This window comes from Phalangium opilio, unplaced genomic scaffold, assembly GCF_054372755.1.
Source record: "Phalangium opilio isolate 3A_F unplaced genomic scaffold, DU_Popi_V2 ptg000070l_1, whole genome shotgun sequence".
Taxonomy (NCBI): Eukaryota; Metazoa; Arthropoda; class Arachnida; order Opiliones; family Phalangiidae; genus Phalangium; species Phalangium opilio.
The window spans coordinates 2,850,426-2,867,394 of record NW_028324182.1 but is presented as its reverse complement, the minus strand read 5'-3'; positions in this window follow the sequence as shown (position 1 = coordinate 2,867,394).

Here is a 16,969-nt window from a genome sequence, read left to right as displayed (position 1 = left end):
CTCTCTCATTCAGAGCGCCAGCGTTTTAAACCTCTCTCATTCAGAGCGCCAGCGTTTTACATCTCTCTCATCCAGAGCACCAGCGTTGGTTTTACCTCTCTCTCATTCAGAGCGCCAGCGTTTCAAATCTCTCTCATCCAGAGCACCAGCGTTGGTTTTACCTCGCTCTCATTCAGAGCGCCAGCGTTTTACCTCTCTCTCTTTCAGAGAGCCAGCGTTTTACCTGTTACTGAACTTTATATATCACCACCATCCGGTCTTTTGTCCATGCCACGTGGACACCAGTCTGTATTTTCTGGCCTTTAAACACAACCATCATCTGGTCTTTTGTCCAACCCACATGGACACCAGTCTGTATTTTCTGGCTTCTACACACCACCATCATCTGGTCTTTTGACCATCCCACATGGTCACCAGTCTGTATTTTCTGGCATTTGAACACCACCATCATCTGGTCTTTTGTCCAACCCACATGGACACCAGTCTGTATTTTTTGGCTTCTGCACACCACCATCATCTGGTCTTTTGACCAGATGTCCCACATGGACACCAGTCTGTATTTTTTTGCTTCTGCACACCACCATCATCTGGTCTTTTGTCCATCCAACATGAACACCAGTCTGTACTTACTGGCTTCTAAACACCACCATCTTCTGGTCTTCGTCCATAAATAAATACGCACATAAATTCATCACTTGTGAACGGCGCCCTCCAATCGGCCAAAACACACCACGTGGACTGCGCAATAGTGTTCATTGATGTGGCAAAAGCATTTGACAACGTAAGTCATCAACACATACAGGAATTTTTGAATACTATGCCTTTCTCTCAAAAACAAAGAAAACTATATACTAATGGAACTTACCTCGGGTAATGAGGTCCAGATTGAAGTCGGAGGGAAATCAACAAGGCGAATTTCCATCGCAAGAGGAGTTCCGCAAGGGGCCCCCCTTTCCCCAATATTATTTAACATTGCGATTGATTTCATCTTGAAAGAACTTACAGAAGACTCTGTGGCAATGACAAATGGGTTCGAAATGATTGAGGGGCAAAAACCGCTATCAGGTCTGGACTTCGCAGATGACACTGCTGTAATTGCGAAAAATAAAGCATCGGCAAAAGTATTAACACAAATCGTCTTGGATGGCCTAGGGTCAATTGGATTAACGGCAAATTGCAAAAAATAGCAAGGCAATCATCATTGAGAAGGGGAAATTGGACCACTCAGAGGAAGATATGCGGTTGCTAAATGGAGAATTAATACCCACTCTTCGTCTAAACGAAAGAATAAAGTACTTGGGGTGAGCTTCGCAGACGAAATAATACTCGACAAAGCTGAAATTCTTCAATCGGTTGCTGGCGACCTGGACCACTTGATAGCGAGCCCACTCTTGCGCCCTATGCAGTAACATAACATTATTAACCAATTTATTTGGCCCACAGTGATATATCCGTTACAGAGCGGTCCATTCAAAAACCTGGCGGAACAGTTCCTCAGTGACCTGGACAGTTTTATAAGTTCAGCTAGCTAATTGGACCAAGTCATCTTGCGACTTATTGCCACCGATCCAACGCCTTTACAATGCATAGAGGGGTGGTGACTAGCCCCTATGCCACAGCTAACCTACAGCGCCCTATACTAACTATTACCATGAATCTATATAACTATGAATATACAGCTGCGTTACGCTGTCTAACCTCTCGATAAGGTTTGGGCGGGGCTTAGCGAAAGGAGACATCAGTCACGTGTCTGCTAGTATTAGGAGCGGGCGAAGGGAGTGGGAGTCCGGGGGTGTGTAAATTCAAAACGTCACTTTCTCTTGTCTTGTGATTGGCTATATAGCTACGCAAAACGCGTCAAAGCTAGGAGGGTAACACCAAAACCAAATCGACATGATAGAAGGGGCATATGATAGAGCTGTATATTCATAGTTATATTCTACAGGGCCGGTAGGCCCTTGTAGATATGACTTGATACTCTTTTGTAACGTTAAAGCAAAATTCACATGCTTTTACCATTTTTCCTATGGAGATTAACATGGGGTTTTTCGTGATATTTAGCCACCTCTAACTGAAAAACTAGAGCGAAGTTACTTTTCGGAATACTCTTAATTTAACAATTATGTATTCAAGGTGTGCTATCGGCTAGTTTAATTTAAATCAATTAACTCTAAGTATGTTAATTTTAGTTAATTCTGAAAGTACGTCAAAATTATTTTGAGTCAGACTATCTAGCAGTAGACGCTGACAGATTACTTTACTATTTCATCCGAGCTTGAGCACCTTTATATGTATTTTCTAATTAACTGTAGCACCCTTAATAAGAAATAGGTCGTTATCAGGTCGAATTTTCGTCTAGAAAAGTAATTCAGGTAAATAATTACAGTTAACAGAGGTTTTTATATCATTTAAAGTAAGTTTTTGAACGTTCTTCACGGCCAAGGCTTAAGTTGTATTTTAGTTTGTCTATGTAATATAGTATTTATATAGTCTTTCCCCTTTCAAGATAAAAAAAGCTCATTTCCAGCTCTGTATTCCAAAAATACGCAGTCTGCTTCGTTTCCTGCTACAAACAAATATATGAGGACTGAGGTATACAGGGTTTCATTATTTGTTAATCTCACCAAAATGCTACTAATTGTGAAGGTGTGTGATATATTTCCTTAAACTAAACCAATGTAGAGGAATTTCCATGTTTACATCAGCACAGATTCTCTCAACGTAACCACGTTGGAAACGGAGAGTTACGTATGAGGTATACTGGGTTTCATTATTTGTTAATGGTTTAGAAATCAACGGTAGTGTTTTCACCCTGTGAAGAATTCAACTTCAAAATATTACAGGAAAGATCACAAAATGTTCAATGTGTTTTCCTACGGCAGTTAAAAGAGTGGTGTATAGGTTACTGGTTAGCGCAGTTCACTCAACATTCTCATTTGAGGACAGGTATACGCGGTTTCATTATTTGTTAATCTCACTAAAATGCTACTAATTGTGAAGGTGTGTGATATAATTCCTTAAAACTAAACCAATGTAGAGGACCAGATTATTCGTTAAAACAATTTTGGTCCTATTGAATCAGTTATACTGTGATGTTACGTTATCATTTTATAAACTATTTGTTACCAACAGTGGATTGTTTAATTCATAAGTAACAGTGGTGCTGGTTAATCCAGGAGGACAGTGTCGTTATATAATTTAATAAGTCAAATAATTTTCATGTTTACATCACAGATTCTCTCAACGTAACCAAGTTAGAAACGGAGGGTTACGTTGTTTGCTATTTCCACAGTCCACGTTGCCGTTTGTTTATTGGTTTAAATTGCTATGAATTGTATAGGTATTTGATTTAATTACTGGTATTCAAGCTAAACTATAGAATAACATCATTCATTAACATATTGTATAGATAATCTTTACCACAAACCTAGCACAGGATATGATAAAAATTTAACGCAATGTGTTGGAAATAATAAAAAACTCCTCTAAACATTAGAGTTAAGGTGAATTATTTATTAAAAGTCATTTTATAAGCTTAATGAGCACTGACGACAAGTTAATTTCAACGTAATTAAGTGTGATTAACGTGAAATTAAACCCCGAATGTACATTTTTTTTGGATGAAAACTCAGATAACTCTTAAATGATGTCCTTGATTAAGATTGTATCTAACCAAGCCGTTGGTAAAGCCCCATGTTTTCTCTTTCACACTTAAGCTAATTTAAATTATCTCGAAAGCACCTTAATAGGCGCGAAATTCAAAAGTTTAGGGTAAAATAAGAATCGAAAACTCCACTAAAAATTGCAATTAAGGTGAAGTATACATTTAAACTCATTTTATAGCCTAAATGTACACTGCCAAAACACAATCCTACGTTAATTTTAACTCAATTAAATATAATTAACGTGAAATTAAACCAAAATATACATTTTTGGATAAAAGCTCAAATAACTTTTAAATCTGGGAGCACGGCAGTGCTCCCAGCCAAGTCGAGCACTGACATCCTTTTCTCGAAGCAACTCGTGGCTCTTTTAAGCCCACTGTAACTTCGCTATGGGTATAGGTAAAAGTCTGAAATTTTGCTTGCCGCGAGGACCGTCAATTCTAGCTATAGTTTCCAAATTTCAAGATCCTACCCAATATACTTTTCGAAATATCGCAGGTGAAATTTCCCTTATTTTGTCACTCACTCACTCACTCACCGATCATCAAAATTCTAAGGTACTTCTAGGGTAGATAGAAACTTAAAATTCAGGATTTAGTTTTCATTTATTTTATAAAGCACAGAAAAATTAAAACATGCCGAAATTTTTATAAAATTGTTCTTTAGTTCTTTATTTTAAAACTAGATGGCGCTGCCGTCTTTTTAACAGTAATAGTGTGTGTTCTTGATGAAAGGACGTAATGGGCCAAAGTTAACCGAAAGTTAAATATATATTAAAGCTAATAGGTGTAGTAATTTAAAAGAAATGTGTCGTAACTGATGCTACATTCTTATATTAGGATATCGCGTACAACCTTTATTGCATATTCTCTGCGGGTCGAAAGGGGTAATTCAGCGTAAATATGGAGAAACGTTAGCGATTATATTGGTAAACGAAGTACCACGAGAGGGTCTTCTTTTAATATAACTACCGAAGTATAACGAGAGGATCTACAAAAAGAAGTGAGATCCTATGAAAAACATTAACATGTACAAAAATGGGCCAAGCCTCGCTTCGTGCCCTTTCCGCCGTAAAACGTTCTGAGATCCCATGTAGAGCCAAGTCTGCCTTTTGTTCTCATTCAATCGCCAATTGAACAATTATGTTATAAATTAAGTCCTTTTCCTAATTAATAACCAATATTCTTTGACTCTATCATTATTATACATCTTTGTTCGTATCAAAAATATCGTGACTTGGCAAGCGCAGGTAATTACCTTATAAATGTGTACATAAGGTTATGTATAACTCACCTAATAAACATGTAAATAGGGTTATGCATAACTCACCATATAATTTGTACATACGGTTGAGCATGACTCATCTTATAAACTTGTACATATCCCCTATACCATAAACGATTTAGTGAACATCCCTTCGATTATTTTAAAATCGGCAACGATTTAGTGACTTCCTTTTAATATTACTTACCTGCGATTGCCAAGTCACGATATTTTTGATACGAACAAAGATGTATAATAATGATAGAGTCAAAGAATATTGGTTATTAATTAGGAAAAGGACTTAATTTATAACATAATTGTTCAATTGGCGATTGAATGAGAACAAAAGGCAGACTTGGCTCTACATGGGATCTCAGAACGTTTTACGGCGGAAAGGGCACGAAGCGAGGCTTGGCCCATTTTTGTACATGTTAATGTTTTTCATAGGATAAACTGTTTAAACTACCCAAAAGTTTAGGGTACCATAATGATGAATATATGGCAACCCTTACCGAAAAAAAACCTCTAAAAAACGTCTTCAGCCCAACCCAAGACGTGTTTTAGAGGTGGTTTTTTCGGTAAGGGAAAAATATTAAACTGCACTAAACATTGCAAATAGGGTAAAAAATTCAAATAAATTTTAAGCTTAATCCACTCTCACGAACCACGCTCAAATTAAGATTAAAACATCACAAGTTTTTCGTACAGCCACAGTAGTTTCCTATTTCACTTTCAAATTAATCTAAATGATCATTAAAATACATCAAAAGCGCATACATTAAAATTTTAGGGTAATTGCAATTTAAGTTAATATTTTATTGAAACTTTTATTATAAAATAAATCCACACAAGATAAACAAGATAAGCCGTTAAATTAAACTCAATCAAGTATAATTAACCTAAGAAATACATTAACATGTACAAAAATGGGCCAAGCCTCGCTTCGTGCCCTCTCCGCCCTAAAAAGTTCTGAGATCCCATGTAGAGCCAAGTCCGCCTTTTGTTCTCATTCAATCGCCAATTGAACAATTATGTTATAAATTAAGTCCTTTTCCTAATTAATATTTTTAAGGGTTTATCATGATTACGCTCTACAGCTACACTAATCTTACACAAACAAGGAGTACTATAAACCCACTACTGGAAGCGGTATTTTTATTCAAACGTAAAAAATTTCGCTTAAGTTTATCATCTCTAGACATCGGTAAAAATGTCTCTATCACTCCTAGGTAACTGTATGCAGAGGATTTTACGGCATTGTAACTCAAATTCATCTGATTATGTTTTAACAAGGTTAAATCTAACTGGGAGTAAGATGAAAGGAGTAGAAGCTTATCTGTCTTAGGAAATATGAAATTTTAATTCTCAGTTCGTTAAATCATAAGTTTATAACGAAAAAACGCGGAAGGGGAAACCGAGCAGACAAAAGCGATTTTTGGGGGTAGAAGGTTAAGAGCGCCATCTGTCGTCCGTGCCAAAGTTGAACTTCCTCTCGAAACGCAAAGAGAAAGTGCATAAAATAATGCTATCAGCTATTTAACTGCGTCGATATATTTAACGACTTGACCCATGACATGCCCTTAACACTGGCTTCTATGAATCCTATTTATTCTTGGATGCTAGGAAACTTGGTAGACGTAACAGTCTGTACCAAGTACCCAAGCATCCTTCTATAAACGCCTGGCAACATTGTGGTACGCATGGTACAACTAAAATATAGGATGTGTATTTATCTTTCGACTCACTCAATCGCTTCAACACTTACAGAGACGCGAAATATTGATATCCATATTATGTAGTGAAATTAAAGGTTGCGTTTACGCTATATATAAATGTAGTAAAGCTGAATTAAAAAGTAAACACCAAATTTGAAATGTTAATATCAAAAGATGTTCTTGGAATATTGAGATGAAACAGAGCTTTATAGCTACACAACTACTAAAAGAATCGTAATGCCGAAAAATATTAAAAATATTTCCATTTAATATTCTGCAAAAAGGAAATGTTATCGTTTTGTAAGAGATCTTATCATCCTACTCGCTTTATATTAACTTTGATATGCGTGTAGTGTTTCGATTCAGATGTAATCTTCATTACTCGTTCTATATAAACTCTCACTTGTGCCACTTCAAAGAAATAAGTTTATCTTAAATAATTAATTAAATATAAATGATATTAATTATTTTAATCGCCAGTAAATAACTTTAAAAATAGTTAAATCGTTTTAAATAAAGTTGTTCCTATTCTCTTTCGAAACTTTGCTAATATTGACGTTTAAAGTGAAGGGTACCCCTCTTGCCCGCTTTCTTCAAATTTAGGGGTATATATACGATTCGTTTCCATTATAATAATAGATAGAAACGCATTCGCGTGAACCGATGGTGGAAGCCCTGCCATTGGGAGGCTAGACGTTTCTCGTAACCCTAGCCGATCGCCGCGTATATCTTGAAACCAATACTAGATAAAAACGCATTCGCGTGAACCGATGGTGGAAGCCCTGCCATTGGGAGGCTAGACGTTTCTCGTAACCCTAGCCGATCGCCGCGTATATCTTGAAACCAAACGATGACGAAGGAAGAGAAGCCAGAATGGACTGACTGGCGTCCATGTGGAATGGACAAAGACCTGAAGATGCTGGTGCATAGAAGCTGGTGTCAATGTGGAATTGACGAAGAACAGAAGATGGTGGTGCATAAAAGCTGGTGTCAAGGTGAAATTGACGAAGAACAGAAGATGTTTGTGCTTGGAAGCTAGCAAGTACAGACTAGTGTCCATGTGGGATGGACAAAGACTAGCAGATTGTGGTCCTAAGAAGCCAGTTAGTAAAGGCTGGTGTTGGTAGATGAATGGCCAAATTTCCGTGAACCGCGAACGCGTTCCGGAAATCGGGTATTTGTTTGCTCCGATTTGTAAACTGCGAACGTGGTCACGTGGGGTCTGACAGACAGACAGACAGACACACCGACACACAGACAGACAGACACGGCCAGTGTAATACCTCTCCGTGACATACGTCACTCGGAGAGGTAAAAATCGACAAAGCTGTAAGTCAAGGAAATTAACTCTGTACTGGACAAAATAACCGAGCGAATTTATTTGTGAATAACCACCATGTGCACTATATACCTTTAGTATCGGTACTTGATGCGGCAAAGCGTCACCCCATTCAACCACCATGTGTCGGGTACTGTTTGTAGAGACAGCCCTTATTTTAATTTTATTTTTTAATTAATTCTTTCAAGTTGAACCATGGAGGCAGGTCGATAGAGGTAAAAACAGTAATGCCAAGAGAAGTTCCTTAAATGTGGAGAGGTTAGAATCAGGTTGCATTTAGAGATGTCTCTTGGAATTATGACCTTTAATGGCCGAAGTGCCCTTATGCGCGTGACTCTTTCTTTGAATTACGCATAAAAGTATCAGAAATTAATTTCAGCAGTGAGCACGTATAAAAAGGAGCCTCTTGAATCTTGTAAGACCAAGTACTCCGTCGGCCTCCTACCCCTTTCAAAGCCGGTACCGAACTGATAGAGTGACAATGATGGGCGACCTGCGGCACTGAAAAGTCTCCCAGTGTACCTCGTTGGGCGATTGTTAACCGCTGCCGCCTAGCGCCAAATGTTGTATTTTCATGAGAACTAGTTTTTACCTCTCCGAGTGACGTATGTCACGGAGAGGTATTACACCGGCCGTGTCTGTGTGTCTGTCTGTCTGTCAGACCCCACGTGACCGCGTTCGCAGTTTGCGTATCGGAGCAAACAAATACCCGATTTCCGGAACGCGTTCGCGGTTCACGGAAATTTGGCCATTCATCTACGAACACCAGTCTTTACTAACTGGCTTATAAGGACCACAATCTGCTAGTCTTTGTCCATCTCACATGGACACTAGTCTGTACTTGCAAGCTTCCAAGCACAACCATCTTCTGTTCTTCGTCAATTTCACATTGACACCAGCTTCTATGCACCACCATCTTCAGGTCTTTGTCCATTCCACATGGATGCCAGTCAGTCCATTCTGGCTTCTTTTCCTTCGTCATCGTTTGGTTTCAAGATATACGCGGCGGTCGGCTAGGGTTACGAGAAACGTCTAGCCTCCCAATGGCAGGGCTTCCACCACCGGTTCACGCGAATGCGTTTTTACCTCTCCGAGTGACGTATGTCACGGAGAGGTTCTGTAACGATCGTGTCTGTCTGTCTGTGTGTCTGTCTGTTGTTACACCCACGTGACCGCGTTCGCAGTTTCCAAATCGGAGCAAACGTGTTCGCCATTTCCGAACTGCTTTCACAGTCACAGAAATGGCTCCTCTACTTGAGTTCTCACACCACCATCTTCTGGTCTTTGTCCATCCCACACGGACTCCAGTCTGTATATACTGGCTTCTAATCACCACCATCTTCCGGTCTTTGTCCATCCCACTTGGACAACAGTCTGTACATTCTGGCTTCTAAACACCACCATCTACTGGTCTTCCGTCTATTCCACATAGACACCAACCTGTCTCATTGGCTTCTACTCCATTATCATCGTTTGGTTTTAGGATATACGCGGCGATCAGCTAGGGTTACGAGAAACGTCTAGCCTCCCTAAGGTGGGATCGCCACCAAAGGTTTTCGCAATTGCGCTTTTTCCTTACTATTACGATGGAAACGAATCGTATATATACCCCAAAATTTGAGGAAAGCGGGCAAGAGGGGTACCCTTCACTTTAAACGTCAATATTAGCAAAGTTTGAGATGATAATAGGTATAACTTTATTTTAAACGATTTAACTATTATTAATGTTAATTATTGAAGATTAAAATAATTAAAAATAATTATGTTTATTTAAATATTAAAGATAATCTTGTTTCTCAAATCAAAATGAATACGGAAAGAGTTAAAAAGCAGTCTATGTTTTTGTCTGTGTGTGTCCGTCCATTGTTACACTAGTGCGTCGCGTTAGCAGTTAGCCTTGTGTTGATGTGTTAAGAAATCATACAGAACCTTAATATTCCCTTTTTCCATAATATAAAGTGAATATGTGGAAGTATTTTTCGTAATTATGATGCATTTAGTACTTTTGTAGCTTTAAAGCTCTGTTTCATTTTGATATTCCAAAGAGTTTTTTTAATATTGTTATTTGAAATGGCTGTTTATATATTACTTAAGCTATACTACATCTGTATATAGGATAATCCTTGGTTTAGTGATTTCATGAAGAAAACTAAGACCTAGACTCCGGCGGGTATATTATGTATCATCCGCAATAGGCTTAGTGAAATAAAGAGTAAATAATTGAGGCCTGAGGTGAAGTAAACTTTGGGTTTTGATTTTCGTGTCTGAAATGAAGAGACATCAACGGTTCAGAGTGAGCCGAAAGTTAAATACACTATTAAATAGTCAGGTTAAGGTTTTATAATAGAAGAAAAGATCATGGTGGCAATTCGAATAGTAAAAGGGCTAATGGTAAACGGGTAGTAGCTACAGACTTTTTATTCTCTTTATGGTGCGCATTGACTAATAGTGCGTCTAGCTACAATTTAGCTTTATTGTTATTTAACGTTAACATTCATGTTGGCAAACTAAGAATATTGTTGAGGTGAGACGAGACGATAGTCTTTACACTGAAAACCAGTTGTGAATGTAGCTATCAGAATATACGGTAAAAAGCTGAAGCGTAGACTTCATTTCCTGATCTTTTCCCCATTGACTGATTTCCATGTGTCCAAGATTTATCCTTATTGGATGTAAAATGTCGCCTGCTTTACTGTATATTCGCTATGCTTGGAATACTGCTTCAATATTTCGTAAATTTTTACTTCAAAAATGAGAAATAATTCCATATCTAGGTAAATAAGTTTGTAGTAGTAGACCTCTTGACTCGGAGAGTTAATATTTTGGTTTTCCCAACTTGTTATCTATTATTATAATGGAAACGAATCGTATATATACCCCAAAATTTGAAGAAAGCGGGCAAGAGGGGTACCCTTCACTTTAAACGTCAATATTAGCAAAGTTTCGAAAGATAATAGGAACAACTTTATTTTAAACGATTTAACTATTTTTAAAATTATTTACTGGCGATTAAAATAATTAATATCATTTATATTTAATTAATTATTTAAGATAACTTATTTCTATGTAATGACACAAGTGAGAGTTTATATAGAACGAGTAATGAAGATTGCATCCGAATCGAAACACTACACGCAAATCAAAGTTAATATAAAGCGAGTAGGATGATAAGATCTCCTACAAAACGATAACATATTATTAACTCATGATATTATTAAAATAAAATTTGACTTATTTCAAATTAATTTGTGACTTTCATTCAGTTCTAGGGTAAAAATAGGTGTACGTAAAAGTTATTAGCCTAAATATGGTGAAAATTTGCAAATACGAAACTTTTTTTGCTTTGGATTGGTTAATTGGTGGTGTCAATGGCATGCAATATTTACGTTCAGTTTGTTTTATTCGGGTTGGGTTGGGTTGGGTTTGTTTAGTTTAGGTTGGGTTAGGTTAGGTTCGGTTCGTTTAGGTTCGATTGGATTAGGTTAGGTTTGGTTAGGTTAGGTTAGGTTAGGTTTTCTTCGGTTAGGTTGGGTTAGGTTAGGTTAGGTTAGGTTAGGTTAGGTTAGGTTGGGTTGGGTTGGGTTGGGTTAGGTTAGGTTTTGTTAGGTTTTGTTAGGTTGGGTTAGGTTAGGTTAGGTTAGGTTAGGTTAGGTTGGGTTAGTAATATTTTATAAATAACTTTAATATTTTACGCCTTTTCCAAAATATTGTATTTTATTTTCATTGACTTCCCAAAATAATATGCCTTTTCCAAAATATTGTTGTTTATCTTCATTGACTTCCCAAAATAATATGCCTTTTCCAAAATAATGTGGTTTATCTTCATTGACTTTCCAAAATAATATGCATTTTCCAAAATATTGTTGTTTATCTTCATTGACTTCCCAAAATAATATGCTTTTTCCAAAATATTCTTGATTATCTTCATTAACTTTCCAAAATGATATGCCTTTTCCAAAATATTGTTGATTATTTTCATTGACTTCCCAAAATAATATGCCTTTTCCAAAATATTGTTGTTTATCTTCATTGACTTCCCAAAATAATATGCCTTTTCCAAAATATTGTTGTTTATCTTCATTGACTTCCCATAATAACATGCCTTTTCCAAAAAATTGCATTTTATATTTCCTTCGATATAACATTACTCCTTTTTGCATAATAATGTTCTTTATTTTATATACTTAATATAATAGAGATTTCCCTCCCTGTCAATCACAGTTTGGTGGGAATTTGTCCTGGGGCTGGGGGGCATTTGAAGTGGGGCCTGGGGGGGGGAATTGTCCGGTGGATTTTGTCGCCTACGAGAGGGGATTATGTCCATTTTTTCTCTGATGGTGGGATTTAGCTCTGAAGTAGCTTTCGACAGTCTTTAAGCTATGATTTCAAAAGGTTCTCGAAACAGTCTAGACCTTTAATGGCGGGCTGCATTATAGTTTGAGGATTACTCGACCAATGCTTTGATTATGTTATAATAACGATGCTATCTTCATCGCATGTGCATTCAATTTGGTAGTTTTCGAATCTTTACTACTTTATATTACGTTTCGTTGTAAAGGTATTTAGCTGTTAATAATTTCGCTAAAAATGTATTTAGCGTTTAATGATTTCGAGGTAATTGTAATTCGCTAACTTTGCTATCGCTATAAAGATATTTCGCTATTATTGCATTTCGCTGTTTTTGTTTTCGCTATTTTGACCGTCGATATTGTGCCTTCGACATTTTGGATTTCGCTATTTTGACCTACAAGCGTCGCGGAGAGGTATTACACTGGACGTGTGGGTGTGTCTGTCAAACTCTACGTGACCGCGATCGCAGTTTACAAATCGGAACAAACAAATACCCGATTTCCGGAACGCGTTCGCGGTTCACGGAAATTTGGCCATTCATCTGCCAACACCAGTCTTTACTAACTGGCTTCCATCTTCTAGTCTTTGTCCATCCCACATGGACAGTTAGCCTGTACTTGCTGGCTCGTAAGCACCACTATCTTCTGTTCTTCGTCAGTCCCATATTGACACCAGCTTCTGTGCACCACCATCTTCTGTTCTTCGTCAATTCCACATTGACACCAGCTTCTATGCACCACCATCTTCTGGTCTTTGTACATTCCGGCTTCTTCTCCATCGTTATCGTTTGGTTTTAAGACATACGCGGCGATCGGCTAGGGTTACGAGAAACGTCTAGCCTCCCAATGGCAGGGCTTCCACCAAAGGTTCACGCGAATGCGTTTTTATCTATTATTATAATGGAAACGAACAGTATGTATACCCCAAAATTTGATGAAAGCGGGCAAGAGGGGTACCCTTCATTTTAAACGTCAATATTAGCAAAGTTTCAAAAGATAATAGGAATAACTTTATTTTAAACGATTTAACTATTATTAATGTTAATTATTGAAGATTAAAATAATTAAAAATAATTATATTTATTTAAATATTAAAGATAAACCTCTCAAGTACCGAAGTCGATTAAATCATGGCCTCCTAAATCTATCAAGGCCCATGCATTGCGTTATATTTCCTACATTGCCTCCTCTATCTATCAAGGCCCGTGCATTGCGATATATTTTATTCATTGCCTGCTATATCTATACAGGCCCGTGCATTGCGTTATATTTTTCAAAACAACAACCAAAATGAGAAGCTCCCCTCAGAACCATAATAATTTCTTTTTCTCTGTATATGAAATGAAAATATGGATAATATTTTCGGCAATTCGATTATTTTAGTTGCTTAGAAGCTATTTAGCTCGGTTTTAGTTCGATAATCCAAGAGAGTCTTTTGTTATTATATTTGAAATGCGCGTTCATCCGTACTTGAATCACCCTGTATAGTGTAAACGTAACTTTTAAAAACTTCATCTCTTCATAATTGTTGAACCGATTGGGTCAATGAAATTGGTGTCTATGTTGTATAGACGAAAGACCAGTAGATGGTGGTGTTAGAAGCCATTAAGAACAGATTGGTGTGTATGTGGTGTACACGAAAGACTAGTGCATGGTTACCGGTTGGCATTGGGTGAAATAATTGGCGGTCAGACAGCAGATGAAGGTGTAACGGCTGGTTAATGATTGGCATCAAATAAGATGGATAGAGCTATGAAGTAAAGTTTGACCTTGTTTCGTGTCCTCTTATTGGAGGTCTTAACGGTTCAGGGTGAGCCGAAAGTTAAATACACATTTAAGTGATAGATGTTAGGTTCTCTTTAGAATTATTGAGGATACACAGGAAATTATTGAAGGTTTCAACCTTTACTAATGATCTTGGCAACATCTCGCCAGTTTAAACCTTGTATTTCCGGTTTTTCTCATTGGCTGATGGACCTGTGCCTAGAAAGTAAATTCGTCTCGGCTCGGAGAGGTTTATTTTGGTTTCCCAACTTGTTATTTTTGCACACGACATCTAAATGGTGTTAGCAAAAATATTACTCTATACGGAAAATTTGTTATTTTTACACGACATCTAGATGGCGTTAGCCAAAATATTACTCTATACGGAAAATTTGTTATTTTTACACGACATCTAGATGGCGTTAGCCAAAATATTACTCTATACGGAAAATTTGACGAGGGGTAAGCCACTCTGTAATAAAGTCTTTCTGAGGGTGTACGATGGGAAGCGTATTACGCGGTATAACGCGGAAATTTTTTAGTTTTTATTTCAATATTAGAACGGATTGTAGGCCTATCGCCCGAATTTACGGCATTAAAACCTCCAAAGAGGTAATACCAGGGGAATACGCCAGTGCCTGATCCCTCGAAAGACGTGAGCTGCTCGTGACGTGCGGTTTTGCATCGCTACCACGGTGACTCGATATTATGTACTGTGAAAGAAGCTGCCAATTTTTGTGTCAGAAAATAATAAAATTTATCTTCTTTTGATACTTGTCATGAGAAATTTAAATTAAAGAATAGCTTAATATCTTTTCCAGTTGATAATTGTTTAATGTTGATATTTCAGTTTCATTGATTTAAAAAAAATTGGTATTGGCATCGGCAGAGGTAATACCAGAAGGTAATACGTTATCAATGATTAAAAACTAAATTGTAATTGTCTCTGACTTAAAAGATAACACCAACCATCACTTAGAGGCTGTGGAAGGCTTATTAAATCATTCTATTGCAAAATAGGGTAAGAGAGACATGCCATATTGGATCATTCCTATTTACAAGGCCGACTTCGATAGTGGGAATTTTTTTAGCCACATCGTATGATGTACATCTACGATAAGGTTCTTAGTTTGACCTGCCCTGTTGTTGTTGTAGTAGTAGTAGGGGTGTCACAGTAGCGCCTTTTGCAGTATAAAATTTTTCGTTCGTCATTGAAGGGAAAGTGAAAGGGAGAGAATTGTGGTGAAGTTGATATTTTTCGTTCGTCTACTTAAAAGGAAGGGAATTATGATAGTTAGGTTAAACCATATACTCTCCCTTAAAAATTCCTCTCACCCGTCGACAATAAAAATTTGACCGCTCCCCTCTTTCAACATTCAAAGAAATCGAGGGAAATTTTGAAAGCAAAAGCAAGTATTTACTGACGTTCTTTTTAGAATGGTCTGAAGGCACCGGGATATTACAATCATTGGGTGTTTTACCGAATTCTTTCTCTTTCAAACTTCTGGCCATAAGTTCGTGCTAGAAACTTATAAGATGCGAAAATTATGCGTCGGCATAAGTCTATATTGTAAACAAAAACTTTCTGTGCGTGTATTAATTGAGCGTTAAGTGCGTAATCATTTTAGCACTGTTAAAGGTAACTCGACCATCGAGGGGTTAATCACTGTTAAAGGTATCTTGTTGTTCTAATTTACGTACGTTACGATGTGGCTAATATTTTTGTCTTTACAAACTTGTTCAGTAAAATATTACTAAAAATAGTAGTATTTTTCGTACAAACGAAAGGCTAAACCGATGACGGAGAAAATACTATGGATAGCTACATTTTGTCTAATATGGTTTTACCATGGATAAAGAATGCGCGTGAGGAAATTTGTTTTCACTCTACAGGATAGGCAACTCCCTATCTCGAGCGACAGCTTATTCTGTATATACTCTGTTACAACATCGGTTGTCAGCACGCGCAATGCTGGGTCTCTATGTAACCTAGCCTTGCACGTGCTGACAAGAGACAAAAAACTTCAGGATATTTTAAACGATTTTAAATCCTGAAGATCCTGAAGTTTTTTGTCTCTTGTCAGCACGCGCAAGGCTAGATTACATAGAAACCTAGCTTTGCGCGTGCTGACAACCGATGTTGTAACAGAATATATACAGAATAAGCTGTCGTTTGAGATCAAGGTTCTTAAACTCGCATCCGCTTGAGATAGGGAGTTGCCGATCCTATAGCGTGAAAACAAATTTCCTCACGCGCATTCTTTATCCATGGTTTTACTGTTTATATAATTTTTGATTATTATTTTTATCATTACCGATTAGTGCTATATTTATAGCACGGTTCCGCCTTGAGGGAACGAAATCTCTTGTAGCGAGAGCAGTTCTTACATGCAGAACTATACCCGTTTAAGCGAGAGTCCAATCTGTGACCTGTGAGCACGTATAAGAAGGAGACTCGGCGCATGAGAGACGAAATTCTCAGTCCCCGTCAGTGTTGTTCTTAGCAATTTTGGGAATGTACTTTTCTCAACTCTAAAACGTACTTTTCCAGAAAAAGGGGGGGAACGTACTTTTAACTTTCACCCCCCTCCGAAACGCTTAGTGCGCCATCTAAGATACAAAATATCTTAAATATAATTATAAGATTATTTTTTTATTCTAGAGGGCCGGTAGGCCCTTCTAGATTATATAAAAACGTCTTGGTTTGGACCAAGGCCGAAAACACAAACGATATGTGTGAGGTTTATCAATTGACTGAAGTTCAGATACTGAAATTTTTTTCTAGTTATTTTTATCCACTCAATCCTTAATAAATATTTAATTCAATCAACTGATTTTACTGTTAATCGATCTAGTCCCTCTAAATTAATTGAA